Raw genomic sequence first — 18,154 nt, forward strand, 5'->3', positions numbered from 1 at the left:
GTTATCCTTCCTTCTTCCTTGGTTTCTTTCAATCTGTAAATAGTAATAAATAATAATCGTATTTCAAACCTTTTTGTCTCCTTCTTCTTCTTCACATCCGCGTCGTCTTTGTCTTTTCCCAATTGAACATCTGTGGCACGATTTGGCCAACGTTCAGAATCGGGTCTTAGTCATTGTTAACGGTTCGGGCCACGGTGCCATCCGCTCGGCAAATCCAGTAACATCTTATCCGCGGTCCGTAACAATATATATATATAATATATATATGTATATATATACATATATATATATATATAATATATATAATATATACATATATATATATATATATATATATAATATATATATATATATATATATATATATATATATATATATATTATATATATATATATATACACATATATATATATATATATATATATATATATATATTATATATATATATATATATATATATATTATATATATATATATATAATATATACCGTTTGCCCTTCACGTGACTCGTGGTGGTCCCTCTCGTCTCTCCCCCGTTGGTATTTTTGTGCACATAAGATTGTTCACGGTTCTGTTTAAATATTATTTAAATATGTATAACCTTTCCCCTTCAGTGTTTTACTCAGTGGTATTTTACAACACGCTGTTTTTCTTCCTATTTAAAAGGCTTTTCTCAATTTCTCTCCAACTCAATTCCACCTCAAAAAAAAAGAAATTCATTATCTTATACGTCTCCCTCACTACATGGTCTAAATTCACATTCATTCCATCCCTCCTCCATCATTCTGAACCGGATTGCTAACTTGAAAATCACAACAAACCCAATTTGTTTTCAATGTTCGTCTTTCATTAATCATCCACTTTCTAAACTCCCCTCTTGCCCCTCCCATCCAAATCCCTCCCCTTGCACCTACACTCCTAAACTCCCCCCCTTGCCCCGCCACTCTTAAACTCCCCCCCTGCCCCTCCACTCCTGAACTCCCCCCTTGCCCTTCCACTCCTGAACTCCCCCCCTTGCCCTTCCCCTCCTAAACTCCCCCCTCACTCCTCCCCTTCAAAACTCCCCCCCAACCCCTCCCATTCAAATCTCCCCCCATACCATTCCTCTCCAATTCTCCCTCCTCCCCCCTCCTCCTCAAAGCTGCCTCCTTCCCACTTCGTCTCCCTTCTATCTCATACCTCCACCCCCCCAACCTTCTTCTTTCCTCTGCCCCCCTCAAACAACCCCTCACTGTGCCTCATCCCTTCACCTTCAAAACCTTTCATCCTCCTCATCCTTCCCTTTCTTGGAACTCTTCTGCAATCGCTGACACACTAACAACTGCTCTCCCTACCTCCCCCTCTCATCCTTCATCTTACCCTACTCCTCCCCTCCCCTGTCCTGTACCCGATGCTCCCCCTCTCTCTTCATTAACGGTATGGACCTCAAACATCCGGGGCCTTCGCTCAAACCTGACTGATCTCTCCATACAGGTTGCTTCTGACAATCCAGACTTGATTCTGCTTAACAGAGACTTTCCTCTTCAAGATGTCTCTGATTCCTTAATATCTCTTCCTGGTTACTCCCTCCTCCGGTATGATAGACCTGAGCCTCGGCCTGGTGGTGGGGTGGCTATCTTTATCAAAAACTCTCTTCCTCACTCTCCTTGCACTGCCCTCTCTCCTCCTCACCCCAGGAGTACCTCTGGCTACGGCTTCCTCTCCGCTTCCACCTTTTGTTCATATGTGTTCTGTACCGTCCCCCAAACAGTGATGACTCCATCTACATTTCACTGTCCGACAACATGGACAACTTCTATCCACTCATCCTAACTCTCTCTTCCTCATATGTGGTGACTTCAATTGTCATCATGCCACCTGGTTGGGTGTGGGTTCCTCTCTCACCAGTCATGGCACCTCAACAAAGGACTTCTGTGACTCACTGGGATTGACACAATCTGTCAATTTCCCGACCCGGATCTCAGCCAATGGAGTATCTTCTCTTCTAGACTTGGTATGACTAACTTCCCTGCTAATGTCTGCTGTCTTCTTCTGCTCCAATCGGTTCTTCTGATCATGTGCTTGTCAAAGTGGACATCTCTCTGGCCATTTCTCAGAGAGCCTCCTCAGCGTCGACGAGTCTGGCATTTCACTCAGGCCGACTGGGACGGTCTTCAAGCAGCCATCATTCGTCTGGATTGGTCTCCCATCTCCACAGCCTCTGACATCAATTCTTCCTGGGAATTCTTCCAAAAGCAAACTGATCTCTCTCATGCACAGATTTATCCCATCTCGCCTTCAGTTGTCTTACCCTTCCTCCCGTCCATGGTACACCGAATCTTGTGGTGAGGCAGTTGCCCTGAAACAACTTGCCATTGCCTCTTGGAAGGCTAATCCAACTGAAGGAAATCTCAGTTCCTTCCACCAAGCTCGGAACAAGTGTGTGTCTACCCTCAGGAGTGCCAGGAAGCACTATCTCTCCTCACTCAAGAATGAACTCTCAAACCTGTCTCCTTCCTCCAATTCCTGGTGGCGTCTGGTCAAATCCGTTTCTGGTGTTTGTTCCCCCTCCATCCCCTCCCTTACCTCAAATGGCCACACAGTTGACATCGCACGTGACAAAGCCGAATGCCTCAACTCTGTGTTTGCCTCAAAATCCTTAGTCCCAAACCCATCTCTCTCTGTTCCCACCTTTCCCAGTCGAACCAAACTGCTCCTGGACTCTGTGACCTTCTCTCCTGACAAGGTGGAGGAGTTTTTGTCAAACCTCGACTCTGATTCTGCAACTGGACCAGATGGCATCAGCCCACGGGTCCTAAAATCCTGCTCTGCCGCTCTATCTCACCCTCTCTCTGTTCTTTTCACCTTATCTTTTGCTCAATGTCATCTGCCAGCATCCTGGAAATCAGCAAACATTACCGCTTTACACAAAAAAGGTGCAAAAACAGATCCTTGCAACGACAGACCAATCAGCCTGCTCCCAATTATCAGCAAAGTCATGGAATCCATCATTGCTTCGGATATGAAATCTTTCCTCTTCTCCAATGGCTTGATCTCTGATCATCAATTTGGTTTCAGACCAGGTCACTCTACTCTGGACATGCTGCTTCTGCTGTCTCAACAATGGATGGAGGTCCTCAATGCCAAACAGGAAATCAGAGCTGTCTCCCTTGACATATCACGTGCCTTCGATACGGTCTGGCACCCAGCTCTGCTCACCAAACTCTCCTCCTATGGTATCCATGGAAATCTCCATGCATGGCTTGCGGACTTCCTCTATGGTCGTAGTCAACGTGTGGCCCTGAATGGATTTCTCTCATCTCCCCTTCCCGTTCAGGCTGGAGTTCCCCAAAGCGGTGTGCTGGGCCCTGTGCTTTTTCTGGTCTTTATCAATGATCTCTCCGACTCTCTGGAAAATCCTCTGTATCTCTTTGCTGATGACTCCACTCTCTGCCGCTCCATTCCTCTTCCCTCAGATTGGCAGTCTGCAGCCTCCTCACTCTCTGAAGACCTGGACAAAATCACAGACTGGTCAAACATGTGGAACATGTCTTTCAATCCTGACAAATCTCACACTCTTACGATGTCTCTCCGAAAAGATCGACTGGACAACCCTCCCATCTACTTTCTCAACAATCCTCTCCAAGAAGTTCTGTCGCTCAAGCTTTTGGGTCTCACCATCTGCCCTGATCTTTCTTGGGAAAACCACATTTCCAAGCTGGCCTCCAAAGCCAGTCGTCGACTGGGCATCCTCTGTCGTGCGAAGTCCTTCCTAGGCACACCTGAGCTCCTCACCACATACAAGGCTTTCATCCGCAGCTCAATGGAATACTGTTCTCCCCTATGGGCTGGTGCTCCTGCCTCACACCTGGCTCGGCTTCACGCTGTTGAATCCAAAGCTTTCAGAATCATTGGAATCTCCCGCGATGAAGCTATCTCTGAGGGCCTTTCACTCACTCACTGCAGGCAGGTAGGTGGTCTTTCTGTCTTCTACCGACTCCTCTCCGGCCTTGCTCCCCCAGCTCTCTCTGTGCTCTGTCCCCCAAATATTCCTACAGGTCGCACAAGATCTGCCAGCCACCCTCTGATGGTTAAACTGCCGAAATCTCGGCTCTCTGCTCACCTTCACTCTTTCATGCCTCTTTTCTCCCGCCTCTGGAACAAACTCCCACACTCACTTCAATCACACTCCTCCCTCCAGGTCTTCAAAACAGCTGTTCACCACCATCTCTTGTCTTCCCCCATCCAAAACCTTGATCTTTTCTTCCCCCACTAATTCACCCCAGATCCACCTTGTTTGAAATTCCAACTTCTTTCCTGGAAGTCTTGGCAGTGTCCATATGTTTTATACCTCTCCCACCCCCCCCCCCCCCCCTTCCCATGCCTCCCCCCCAAAGCCCTCTCCCTCCCACAGTTCTCTCGATGTCTCCATGTCTCTCGGTCCCTGCTCTCAAATGTTGTGTTTGTGTCCTTCCCCCTCTCTCCCCAACTTGTCTACCGCTCCCGATGTTATTTGTTTTGTGTGTCTGTTTGTCTTTCTGTGTGATTAATGTTCGCTCTTTCACGAGCCTCGATCTTGTATACAAAAAAAAATAATAATAATAATAAAAAAATCCTGGACACTGGCGACATGTTGTCTTCACGGACGAGAGCCGCTACATCCTTGACCGTACAGATGGGAGACAACGAGTTCGTCGATTACCCGGGGAGAACCTTCGTGATGACTGCATTCACGAGACGACTCAAGGTGGTGGCGGCTCAGTGATGATATGGGCCGGCATCCATTATGGAGGGAAAACGCCACTGGTGGTTCCGGACGGAAACGTCAACGCCGTCGTGTACCGGGATATCTTGGAGTACCACTGCCTTCCACATGCAAGACGAGTGTATGGACACAATTTCCGACTGCAGGACGACAACGCTAGACCGCACAGGGCCGCTGCAGTAAGGGAATTCCTTGAGGCAGAGGGCGTGGAGCAGTTGCCATGGCCAGCTTGCTCGCCAGATATGAACCCCATAGAGCATGCATGGGATGCCCTAGGCCGAGCCATCAACGACAGAGATGTTATTCCTCAAACTTTGCAGGAGTTGGCCGACGCTCTGAGGGAAGAATGGGATGCTATGCCTGTTGACGTCGTCACAAGCTATTGGACAGCATGCCACGACTTCTGCACGCCCTGATTCGTGCCAGGGGTGGACAAACCCGCTATTAGTGACTGAGTAACAACAAGGACTCTAATGTGATGCAAATTGATCCATGAAATCACCCCAAAAAATGTTATCTGAAAAACTGACAGAGATTAAAAAGAAATGTGTCATGATCCTTAAGTTACTGTCTATTGTCGTCATTGTTGTTTTACGCTCAAGACACCAAGCGATTAGGACTGATAATTAATAAAAATCTGTCAAATGTGCGTAAGAGACAGAATAATAAAGAAAAGTGGTTATATGCACCATAAATGCCAATGGTAATTTAGATTGAAATAATGATGCTATGAAAATTTGTTGAAAAAAAAATATTCCATCTTTATGGCCAACAGTTTTTTTTTTTTGTTTTTTTTTTTTTTTTTTTGTATACAATATCGAGGCTCGTGAAAGAGCGAACATTAATCACATGAACACACAGAAAGACAAACCGACACATAAAACATATAACATAGGGAGCGGTAGACAAGATGGGGAGAGAGGGGGAAGGACACAAACACAACATTTGAGAGCAGGGACCGAGAGACATGGAGACATCGAGAGATCTGAGAGAGGGCGAGGGCTTTGGGGGGGGGGGCGTGGGAAGGGGGCAGTGGGAGAGGTATAAAACATATGGACACTGCCAGGACTTCCAGGAAAGAAGTTGGAATTTCAAACAAGGTGGATCTGGGGTGAATTAGCGGGGGTAGAAAAGATCAAGGTTTTGGATAGGGGAAGATAAGAGATGGTGGTGAACAGCTGTTTTAAAGACCTGGAGGGAGGAGTGGGATTGAAGGGAGTGAGGGAGTTTGTTCCAGAGGCGGGAGAAAAGAGGAATGAAAGAGTGAAGGTGAGCGGAGAGCCGAGATTTCGGCAGTTTAACCATCAGAGGGTTGCTGGCAGATCTTGTGCGACCTGTAGGAATATTTGGGGGACAGAGCACAGAGAGAGCTGGGGGTGCAAGGCCGGAGAGGAGTCGGTAGAAGACAGAAAGACCACCTACCTGCCTGCGGTGAGTGAGTGAAAGGCCCTCAGAGATAGCTTCATCGCGGGAGATTCCAATAATTCTGAAAGCTTTGGTGTATATATATATGTATAATTGTGTCACGCTACCAGATTATTGTACCAGATGCGCTAAACATCTATTGCGTATAAACGCCGTTGAAAGGCGGCGCCGCGTGTTTCACCGTTTTCGCTTCCTGATTGATCGTTTATCAGCAATAAACCGCCGGAAATATACCTTTATTGGCCATCTGGTGACTCTGCTGCTGTTGGTGGCAAGCGTGCCAGGCCAACCTGCTCTCACTGTAAGCCGGCCGGCCATCGCAGAAGCAACAGGGGTGTTGTGACCTGTCCACTACTTATATGACAATCTGATTCATTTTGTTGACTCATGACTGAAAATGATTGAGACAGTCATTATAGTTTGTGCAATTGATAAGACCTGTGCATGCTGCTCAGTGCTGTGCATCCAGTGTGCATGATATTTTATTCATATACTAGACAAAGAATATCGTTTACTGAACAATGCTGTACTTGTATGTACTTTGTGAATTAGGCTCACAAGACAATGACTTGACCTTTGAATCACACTTCTGGCGGCCAACTTAATATCCCGTGGGGTTTTCAAGTGTAAGTAGTATGATGCCACATGCATTGATTGTCCTTCATGGATAAGTCAAGCCTTGTGTACATACTTCTTGTAAATGGTGCTTCACCAAACATGTGTGTGAAAATTCTATACATATAGGCCTACTCGTCATTTTGCCTTGATATTTTGGCATGACAGCTTGGGCTAGCGTACAGATGGGGGGGGGGGAGGGGGGAATTACAGTATTTGTGCACAGTTGCAATGCAGATTATGCTTGAAGATTCAATGCAGATTATGCTTGAAGATTCAATGCAGATTATGCTGCACATAATAAATACAGCAGTAGTAGAAGAAACATGAGCGTGTTTGTTTCCCATAAATTCCAATTAAAATCAGTGCTGGTCACAACTTATTTGCGAGGAAAAAGTGAAAAATACAGAATATTGGCAAGGTGCCAAAAAAAATTGGCACTCGGCCAATAACTCTTATGGTACTTTTATTTACTTTAGTTGTCCAACATCATGCTTTAAAAAACCTTTAGAACCCAAGAAATTGATTCCGATTGTAAATTACTGGTTGGTATTTTTTGCGAAATTTTCTAGATTTCCTGGCATGAAAAGTTGAAAAACATGACATTTTGGGTTACACATGAATATTAAAATTTTTATTTTCATGCATTTGTTATTGCCCAATTTGAACAACCCTGCTATTTTATGGAGGTACAGGGTTGGTACTTTAATGCTGCAGGTAGAACTCTAAAGCCATAATTTGAGCATCTGGTACAAGAATCTGGTAGCGTGAGACAATTATATATATATTTATATATGGAAAATTTACAACTTGATGTGGTGGTACAAGAGCCCTTAAAATGACTTTAGTGATAACAGCATAAATAACTAAAAACAAGTCGTGTTATGCAAGCCACAATGACCATATTGCCAATGTAGGGACACACAAGTCAGAATACGAAGAAATCCCAGGAGTGTTTCTCGAAAGTGTTCGTACTGCTTGAACCAGTGATAACATAAATACTTTATCCTTTGCATTTACAATGTCAAGTTTCCCTGGGTGTTAAAAAACACTTTTCCTCGCTGGTGCCGCCATTACAATATCATGTAATACGAGGCGAGAGCCACAGGCCTTTGAATGCACAATTGGAATCCAACACAATTTGGAGCTCATTAACCACCATTCATCAGACGATGAGGAAAATGCCATGGAAAATATCCATCAGGTTAGGTTTTCCAGAATTCAAAATGCAGCCAGATTACAATATCACATGGCCATGAAAATCCCATAATGGTCTCATCAAGGCCCGTGCTCACACTAAGTGTTATCTGCTGCTCTGATTGCCCTGTAAGGCTGTTTGAGACATCGATCAGACGAAGCCAAGATAATCAGCAGCACTTGCTTAACCCCCGCTTGGCCGCCATCTTGGATGTTCCTTCCATTTTTTTTTGTATACTATGTCGAGGCTCGTGTAAGAGCTAACATAGAACATATAATAAACCGTTGTAAATATTTTAACGATGTCGTCACAATCGCTGTCAATTTATTTACACATATTCCCACTGCAAGAACGATTACCTGTATTACGCTGCACGGTAAACCTGTTAGAATTTAAAAATGGAAAATCATGGGAAGCAATCCTTTATTATCCCATAAATTGAATTGTTCGGCCACAGGCCTACCAAACAATATTTACCATCTATGGTAATTTCCAATTTGGATCGTCTTCTCACAATAAAAGTACATAATATCCTACGTCTCATAAATTTGATTTAAAACAATTTGATAAACTTTTTGCAAATGCTTTAAAGTAATCCCAGCAAGTTAAATTGCATGAATCGATCTCAGAATAATGAAGCGATATAGACTACCTTAGTACTAGATACCACTTATATTTATTATTCTCAATGAGAGTAATTAATCAGTACATCATGGTGTAATGTCACACACCTGTGAGTGTAAACGTACAAACATACTCTGGCTTATCATGTGAGCGACATTGTGACTATGGCCTGTCTCAAAGTGAATTTGGATTGTAACTACTAGTGAGGTACCCGTGCTACGCACAGGTGGGAGGCCAGAAGCAAACAGACAATGCAGAAATGGCGAATGCTAAAGCATGAAACCAATAAATTCCACATTCCTGTAGCACCTTCAGTCGCGCGTCAGACATGGACAGCAAGTTCGTGAAGGACTTCCATGAAAAACGTACTCCTTGGCAAACAAACGGGTACGTGTGTTCCATACCCAGTCAATTGCGAATCTGCATATGGCGATCCGAGAATTCACGTTTAGAAAGTAGAAACCGTCACAGCATGTCTTCATTCACTTGAACTCGATATCTCTTTTTTCATTCCAAACAGCAAAACTCCAATCAGAAATGAAATAACATTAATATAGAAAATCAACTTTTAACAACATTCGTGACATAAAGAAATATTTAAATCCTGATGTGAAGTTCCGTACGGTTGGGTGAATACAATTACGAATTCAAAATCGTAATTGTATTCACTCAATTCCAATCATCGGGAGTAATGCATTGATCGTGTGTGTGTGTGTGTGTGTGTGTGTGTGTGTGTGTGTGTGTGTGTGTGTGTGTGTGTGTGTGTGTGTGTGTGTTTGTGTGTTTGTGAACAAGATATCTGGAAAAGTTCTGAACGGATTTGGATGAAAGTTGGTGGGATTATTGCCCTTGGGATAAGGAAGAATTGATTAGTTTTTGGTGAAGCTCAGGATATTATTCCGGATCCAGGAATTTTTTGAAGGATTGTTTACCATTGGAAGATAGGGCTCATTTTTTTTTTAACATTATCTTCTATATATTCTATATTTAACATTGTGACATGAAAATAGTTTTCATATTTGTTGTAAATGTAGTTTAAACTCGAGGTTATGCGTTAGAGCGGTGTATATTGTTATGTCGGTAGGGTAAAACAATATCTAGAGTCAGGTAGATCTGAATAGGTAACATGCTTCGTCTCTCGCGATAGGGAATCTACCTTGTAATAAGGTCTGTGTAGTCCGGTTTGTCGGGTTAAGATGTATACCTGTGAACATACCAGGATGTTCGAGTGTTAAATAGTGTAGGGATTGAAGTTAAACCCCTGTGTGTCAAACCTGGTAATCAAACCTTTGTCCCTTATGGCAATGCACTCATTTAAACACTTAGACAGGCCCTTAGTACAACATTAAATAATTCCCTTCCCTGACGAGGACTTCGGAAGAGAACAGGCAAGAGGCCAGTTCAGGGCACCGCCGCATGGGCCTGTAGCCAGCTACACCTCCGGCAGGCCTCGAGTAGCACGAGCTATGACCATGCTACAGGCCTGTGATTCGGTGGAGGGCACTGATTGGGTGGCGCGCCAAGGCTGAGGTCACCGCCGCAAGGTTATATAGGGGCGTGCCAAACAACATTTTCCCTCTTGCAGTCTTGCACATCCGGCTCTTCTTGCTTGCGCAGCACGTCTCTCTTGCAGTTCGAACTCTCTTGTGCAGCACGTCCCTCCCTGGCTGTCTTGTGCTCTCTGCGCTTTTCCTCTTGGTCTTGAGAGGTCCTGGTGGTCTTGGCTCGCCATCTGCGTGGTGCTTGGAGCAGTGCTTTCGGAGCGAGGGACCTCGTGGTATGCGATTGATTGGAGCATGGAGCGAGGCCTGGTGGCACGCGAGCGGGGCCGAACGGAGCCGTGTTTGGACGGCAGACAATACAAGACAACAGGCGAGATAAGGCTGCACCCACACCCCACATTTACAATTACACAACGTGTTCTTTTCCTTAATTCATATTCCCTCGTCTCGTATCCGAAATCTGTGTGTGCGGACGTCCCGATTAGGATATTTATTACCGGCGCATGCTTTTCCTGTCCCACCATCCTTGTGAATAAACCCTTATATTATTTTCTGTATATATATATCTGAACGCAGTTTCCATGTGGTTGATTTAACAGGTCAGACTGCAGGGGTCTCGCGCCCCCCTCCATCCCGTGCGCTTTGGTGTAGCTTTTGTTTTTGGAGTCCGCCATTGAGTTTCGCCTCGAGAGCTAAGGCCTTCACGATCGGCTTCCGTGACTGCCTGATTTTAATCAAAGGCGGCCGCACGACAATATTTTAGCAGCGTCGTCTTCAATGTTCATTTTGTTTTCTAATAGACATATTCTGTCATTTTAAAACCACCAAAGTGTGTATTCGGTTTCCCCGTTTCATAAAATGTATCGTTTCATACGTATAATGCTTTCAAAGCTTCTTTTTTTTTTTCTTCCTCTTTTTTTTTTTTTTTTTTTTTTAACCTCAGAAGAGATATCAACATTTACCTCAGCGAATGTCAATCGCGGTGTCAGTATTTGATGAACTTATAACGACTTAGGTGACATAAGTGTGACCAGCATGTGCACGGGATTCTTCCCAGAAGAATGAGTGGTCGCATTAGCTTGTACGACTTAAAATGAGCGGATTTTGTTTTCACGTTTGGGCCAGTTTTACATGTTGTATCCCTAAGGAATGAAACGAACGTTTTCCTGGCTTACAATTTTATTTGAAGTCACACATGCCTCAAAATACACTCACTTATATAGAATTGAACGCTGAATCCGAAAATGTAAGTGAAATTGCCTTGGTTTTTTTTTACATTATCTTCTATATATTCTAAATATAATATATCTGTGCAGTGTTGTCTTGTCTTGTGTTGTCACTGAACTACTCCCTCAAACTTTTGCGAAATCGTCCTATTCCAACTTGACCCATGGCGGGAGTATGCGCTCTCCTGAGTGGCGTTCTAGTCAATTGATACTTTAACAAAACGATTGACACGATTAACGTTTAATGATTTAACATTACGATTGAATGACGGTTGTATTGGGATATAATTATCAAACCCGCACATTGCCATCATCTGTCCACTTCCGCATTCGCGGCAGGTTCAGAATTGTCATCAAAATCTAAACAGTATTTGTAGAATTTCAATAAAAGCCACATCACTGTTCATATCGGTAAATATTATTCCATCGTGTTTGGAAAAATTGGAAAACTGGAAAAATTGGAAAAACAATATAGCCTATTTTACTCCCAGGGGTTCCAGGAATACCCACCCAAAATATCGTTGCGATCGGTTGAGCCGTTTTTGCGGTACCTTCAAATGGACAGACGGACATTTGGTGAATTATAGTAAGATGATATGTCAGAAATCAAATGGATGTCACCAGGATGTCATATTTTATGTACTTCCCTACAGGTTAACGTTCCCAGTTTTTTTTGTTTTTTTTTTAAAGAAGACAATTCATGTACCATACTCTAGGTCTAGGGCTTCCAGGATTACCTAAAGTTATGCAACCTCAGCTCTAGGCCATCTATCCTGGCTTTGAATCCCGACCTAGCTATAAACTTTCAGCCAGATGTTTCACAGGCATCCCGGTGTTTCAATCATCAATATTTGTGTCGTTCCTTCGATGGATGTTAACCTGGGTGTCCTGTCTGCGTTAGAAGAATTTGGTGGACGATATAGATTACATGGTGTTCTTCGCGAAACGTAGGCGAGCTATAGAAGAGTAGGCGGCCAACAGACCAGAGGAAGCACGCTGGGAAACGGGTGAAGAGTTGCATCTGCTCTTGCTTGTTTATTACTAGATTAGCAGAGTAGATAGATAGAGTTACTTTTTTGTTTGGACACGCCTTCTTCCTGTTAAGGTGTATAATCCCAAATGCCCCAATCTTACACACACACACACACACACACACACACACACACACACACACACACACACACACACACACACGGGAGTGGGTCACACACACACACACAAACACACGCCACACAAGCCCTGGGGGCTGCGAAACTTGCCGGCTCGTTCACAAATGAGTGCTAAGAATCTAATTTGAAGTCTTCAATTGCAAAACATATCCTAAGTCAATGATTTTTGACAAGGAGTGGAAGAAAATATTCTGAGAAGCGAAGGGGTGCAGGCACCAGAAAAGGTAAAGAAGCACTTGCTTAGAAGTATGCACACTCGCCTCTAAGCTGTCCAGCCTCGGTTTGAATCTCGGCCTTAGCTATAAATTGTCAGGCAGGTCGATCCATCAATGTGTGTGCTGTCCCTCAGATTGACATTAAACTGGGCGGCCCACTGCTGGCATGACATATGTTACGGATTCGTCACTTCCGTCTTTGTGGTTTTCATCCACTGGAAGCATTTTTAGTTTCATATACTATTATTGTTACAGTTTGAGTGTGAAATGGAGATAACTGTCTTCAAAGGTAAAAATTAGTGTTTCAAAAGAAAAACGAATTGGATCGGGGGAAACCGGAAGAGGAGGAAGACGAGGCTGGAGTGGATCAAGTGAGCTCGGGAAAGAAAGGCCAATCTGCTTCGAGGTGTGGAGCGGACGCTGGTGGACATTGGTCACGAGCGAATATTGGTTTTCCCCGGGAAAGGGATTCCTGTGACAGTGTCATTATTGCTGGGGCAGATAAACCTGCATGATGGGTTTTGCTCTTGGTTCCGAAAGTGAATCATCATGGGAGAGCCGGTATGCCTCCATTAGGGCCCGTCCGCCATTTCACCTCGCACCAGTCATTTCACCTCGCACCAGCCATTAGCCTGGTTCTCGTGTGTGTTGTGGATTTCGCTTGGGAATTCGCGGTTCTCTGCTTGGGAACTGCTGCTCGTTCATGTCAGCGTCATTGTCTGGTGAACCGAAGGTGTGAATTCCCAGTCGCCTTTTGGGTGAACTTTTACCTGACTGACGTCGGCCCGACCTCACCCAGCGGCTCTTCTGCAGCGTCGACTGTCAGCCGTCCTGGGTTCAGGTCTCAGTACGACCATTTTCCTTGTGATCACCGGAGCGTGGATTGACAGTGACTTTGGGGGTGTTACAGTTCGCTCACGTGGAGTACCGTGAGTTATTGAGTTAAGAAACTGGTGGTACCATCATAGGAATTATATGGTGTTTGCTGTGCAATTGAGGTTTTCTTGCACTTGCGCAAGTTGTTATTATTGTGCTATATTAATACAATACTTGGTTGTCGGTATCGATTGATTGGTGTGGTCTAACCATTGGTCATTGGCACACATAATAGCACATCTTTCTGCCGTGACTCCTTTCTAGGCTAGGAGGTACACCGTGACCAGGGTTTGGGGAGGAGCACGTAATACATGGTGGACGTTAAATATCCCACAGTGTCCTTTGCGAAGAGTACAAGGCCTATCATGGTCCCCTCAACAACTTCAAAATTCCTACCCTGATGGCTTAGTCTAATGTCAGGCCTGGCTAGTCGGTTCGTGAAAGAGTTGAGCCAAAATCTTCCACTGGCCAACTCCACAAGTACATTGAAAAAATTGTGGCCATTAAAGAAGAAGAAGATGTCCCCCATCCAGTGGTCCATTTGGCCTATTACACCGTTGGGCCTCGTGTGTTCAGCATTCTTAGTTATATCCTTTTCCTGGAAAAATACGATGACTTAGCAACTGCTTTCCAGTGTGATTTTACTTAAGCAGACAACACTAGTTATGATGTTAATGAATGCCTTCCATGAAGTGAAACAACTGCCTGTTGTTAGTGTTCTTGACAACCACATGGATTAGACGGGAAGCTGTAAAGGAAAACTGATAAATTCCAGGACTTATGGGAGGAGACACGGTGAGGGTGGAGGGTCTGGGCGAAGGTGAAAAACCGAAGTGAACTAAGGATTTCAAGTTGGGTGTTTGGTTCATACTGTATATGAGGTTCAATAGGATGAGGAAGATATGGATTTCAAAATATATAGAATTGAGTATTAGAGAATGTAATTTATTGAAGTGGAAGAGACTAAAATAAGTAAGAGTTATGGAAACAGAAAGGGGCTTTAAAAGGACGAAAATGGAAGAGTATGTGCATGGAAAGTGTGATAAAGAAACTAACACAGCAAGTAAATCAAGGAAGTTGAAGAGGATGATTTGTGAAATTCACTTTACCACGTGAATCCCAAAAATGTATTCATCCTCGAGGGAGATGCTTTATAGCAATTCATGCACCTCTTACGGAAGACCTTATATTTCAAGACTTCCATTGTTGAGACGAGAATAATATCCGCAAAAGTTTGGATACAAAAGCTGAAGGCACAACTACACAGGCTCAAGATGCAGGAATCTATTCACTCATTCTTGTGCCGGAAATTAATCCCCTTGTAGACATTCCATGAAAATATAAAGGTGTATGCTGGCTTGAGAGTGCCGTACGTGTAATCGCTTTGACATCTTGATTATTCCTTTATAAAACGTGGTAGCTTTTCTTTCATTTGCTCCACAATGTTTGCTCACATTCTTAAAGGCAATATACATTGGATGAGGTGGATGATGCCCAGTTCAAGAGGGGGATTGAAAAAGGATGGCATTATAAGGAAGTGGTGTATCAGGTATGGTAGTGAGGGTGTCATCCTGTTAAATAATACCCGTTGTATTTCTGAACCAAAATTACAAGTTGATTTCAGGATCACAACAGAAAGTCCAGCTGGATGCCCAACTAACCCATACGTCCAAATGGTGGTCATGTTACAACTACAGCAATAATTGGCCACCCAAATGAGGTGATTTTTTTACCTCTACATTAGTATATATATATATATATATATATATATATATATATATATATATATATATATATATATATATATATATAATATAATATTCTACTATATAAGAGAGATGTCTGTCTGTCTGTGTCGCCATTTTTCTCAGATATGGCTGAACGGATCTTTGGCAAACTTTCAGAGGTTCATCAGTGAGTGCCTGGGAGTGTTTTAGGCAAAAAAAAAAAAAAAGTTGACAAATATAAGATTGTTTATTTGGAGTTTTTTTTTTTTTTAATCGCTCGATAGTGCCGAAGCTTTTTAAAATTAATGACAGTTATATACAAGTACACATTCGCATAAATAAATACAAAACAATCACCAGACATTTGAATACAAATAAATCAAACTATTCCAGAAGTTTACGAAGTTGGTAGTACGGCTTCTTCTTCTTCCTGTTCGGCATCACACTTAACGCTGAAACGGGATGAACGCCACATTCACCTGCATACACTACTGGTCAAAAGGTTTAGAACACCTCAATTTTCCAGTTTTTATTGAAATTTAAGCAATTCAAGTCCAGTGAATAACCCGAAATGGTACAAAGGTAAGCAGTAAACTGCTCGAGGTTAAAAAAAAGAAAAAGTTTCGGTAATGCAGGAAATAGGGAAAATAATGTAAATTGCACAGTTATATTGTTAAAAAAAAAAAAGGTCTTTTTCAGGGAACAAGTAATGGGTTAACAACTTACTCCTGTTCTGCAGCAATGTAAGTAAATTAAGCCTTGAAGGTTGATGCAAAACATTCCTACAGGTGTCCCAACCTCTGCTGATTACTTGATTACAAACCCGCTGTCTGTATAAAAGCAGTATTGGAACAGACTGTTATTACACCCTCTGAAGCATTATTTGGACAATATTGCACTGCAGGAAGTAGTATATTAGAAACTGGAGGAAACTCTGACAGGAAGAGGTCTGGCAGACCCAAAGCCACAACAGAATCAGAAGACAAGTTTCTGAGAGTCAACAGCTTGCGTGATAGGCAGCTCACAGGACAACAGCTTCAAGCACAGCTTAACACTGGTCGAAGTATGCAAGTCTCAGTTTCAACTGTGAAGAGAAGACTTCGAGCTGCAGGTTTGACAGGTCGAGTGGCAGTAAGAAAGCCATTGCTAAGATGACAAAATAAGAAAAAGAGACTTGCCTGGTCCATGAAGCACCGCCAGTAGACTACTGAAGACTGGAAGAAGGTCTTATTGAACGATGAATCAAAATTTTTAATCTTTGGTTCATCACGCAGGGTTTTGTACGCCGTTGAGTAGGCGAAAGGATGGTTCCTCAGTGTGTGACACCAACTGTCAAACATGGAGGAGGAATCATGATGGTCTGCGGCTCTTTTGCTGGATCCAGAGTCAGCGACTTGCACAGAGTGACTGGCACCCTCAACCAAAAGGGCTACCACAGCATTTTGCAGCGCCATGCAATACCCTCTGGTATATGCCTAGTTGGTCAGGGTTCATCCTACAGCAAGATAATGACCCTAAACACACCTCCAGGCTGTGTCAAAACTACCTTCGAGGAAAAGAACAAGACGGTAGGCTTCAAATCATGGAATGGCCAGCACAGTCTCTAGACCTAAACCTCATCGAGCTGGTTTGGGATGAACTTTACAGAAGGGTGAAAGCAAAGCAACCTACAAGTGCAACACATTTGTGGGAACTTCTGCAACAGTGTTGGGAAGAACTTCCCGAACAATATTTGATTTCCATTGTAGAAAGAATGCCACGAGTGTGTTCGGCGGATATATCTGCAAAAGGTGGGTACTTTGCTGAGTCAAAAATGTAAATTAAATTTTGTTAAATAAAATGATTCTATGATTTATTTTTTATCTCCAATTGTTTATTTGTTCTGTGCTTAATTTCAGAGTACATTGAGATATTAAACTGCGTAAATTTCAATAAAAACTGGAAAAATTGAGGTGTTCTAAAACTTTTGACCGGTAGTGTATATTTAACGAAGAGGTGATGAACCCCCTTCCTCCCCTTCCTCTCCTGCCTCCACCCCCCCCCCCTTCCTCCTCTCTTCCTCCCCCTTCCTCCCCCTCTCCCACTCCCCCGTCCTTCCCCACCTCCCACCCTCCCCCCACTCCCCCCCTGCCCCCCCTCCCCCTATCCCCTCCTCCCTTGCCCGGCAACGCCGGGTACTGTACTTCTGCTGGTATATATATATATATATATATTTTTTTTTATATATTTAGATATTTATTTATATATATATATATATATATATATATATATATATATATATATATATATATATATATATATATATATAGTGTTGTTCCCGAACGCAGGTTCAGTACTACTAAAGCAGTTTCTTGGCAAGGGTTATACTGGGTGGTTTGCCTTTGCTTTCCCAGCAGTAGTTTGGGCAGCGATTTTTAATCTGTTCAGCATGCCGGTTCATTGATAGATCATCGATAGATTTATATATCATACATACATTCAAATTACACCTCCCCCATGCCAAACAAATAAATAACATCTTCCAGCGCGGCATTGCCCGGGCACCTAAGGTGCCTGGCGATACCGCCATGCAGCACATAGAGACAGTATTGGAAGGGAGAGGTGTACAATAATTGATTGATTAATTGCATAATTAAATAAATAAATAATAATCGTAAAATAATTTCTTAATCAATTGGCTAATAGCATATCTCAACCACCAGTGTTTCATCCGAATCTGTAACTTTTTGGAAATTAATGAAATAAATCATTAATAAAAAATTAAATAAATAATTGACTAATCAATAAAAATTAAATCGATGAACTAATTAATCAACAAATCAAAATGTCCTGT

The sequence above is a fragment of the Myxine glutinosa genome, chromosome 9 (genome assembly GCF_964187855.1).
Source record: "Myxine glutinosa chromosome 9, kmMyxGlut1.1, whole genome shotgun sequence".
Taxonomy (NCBI): Eukaryota; Metazoa; Chordata; class Myxini; order Myxiniformes; family Myxinidae; genus Myxine; species Myxine glutinosa.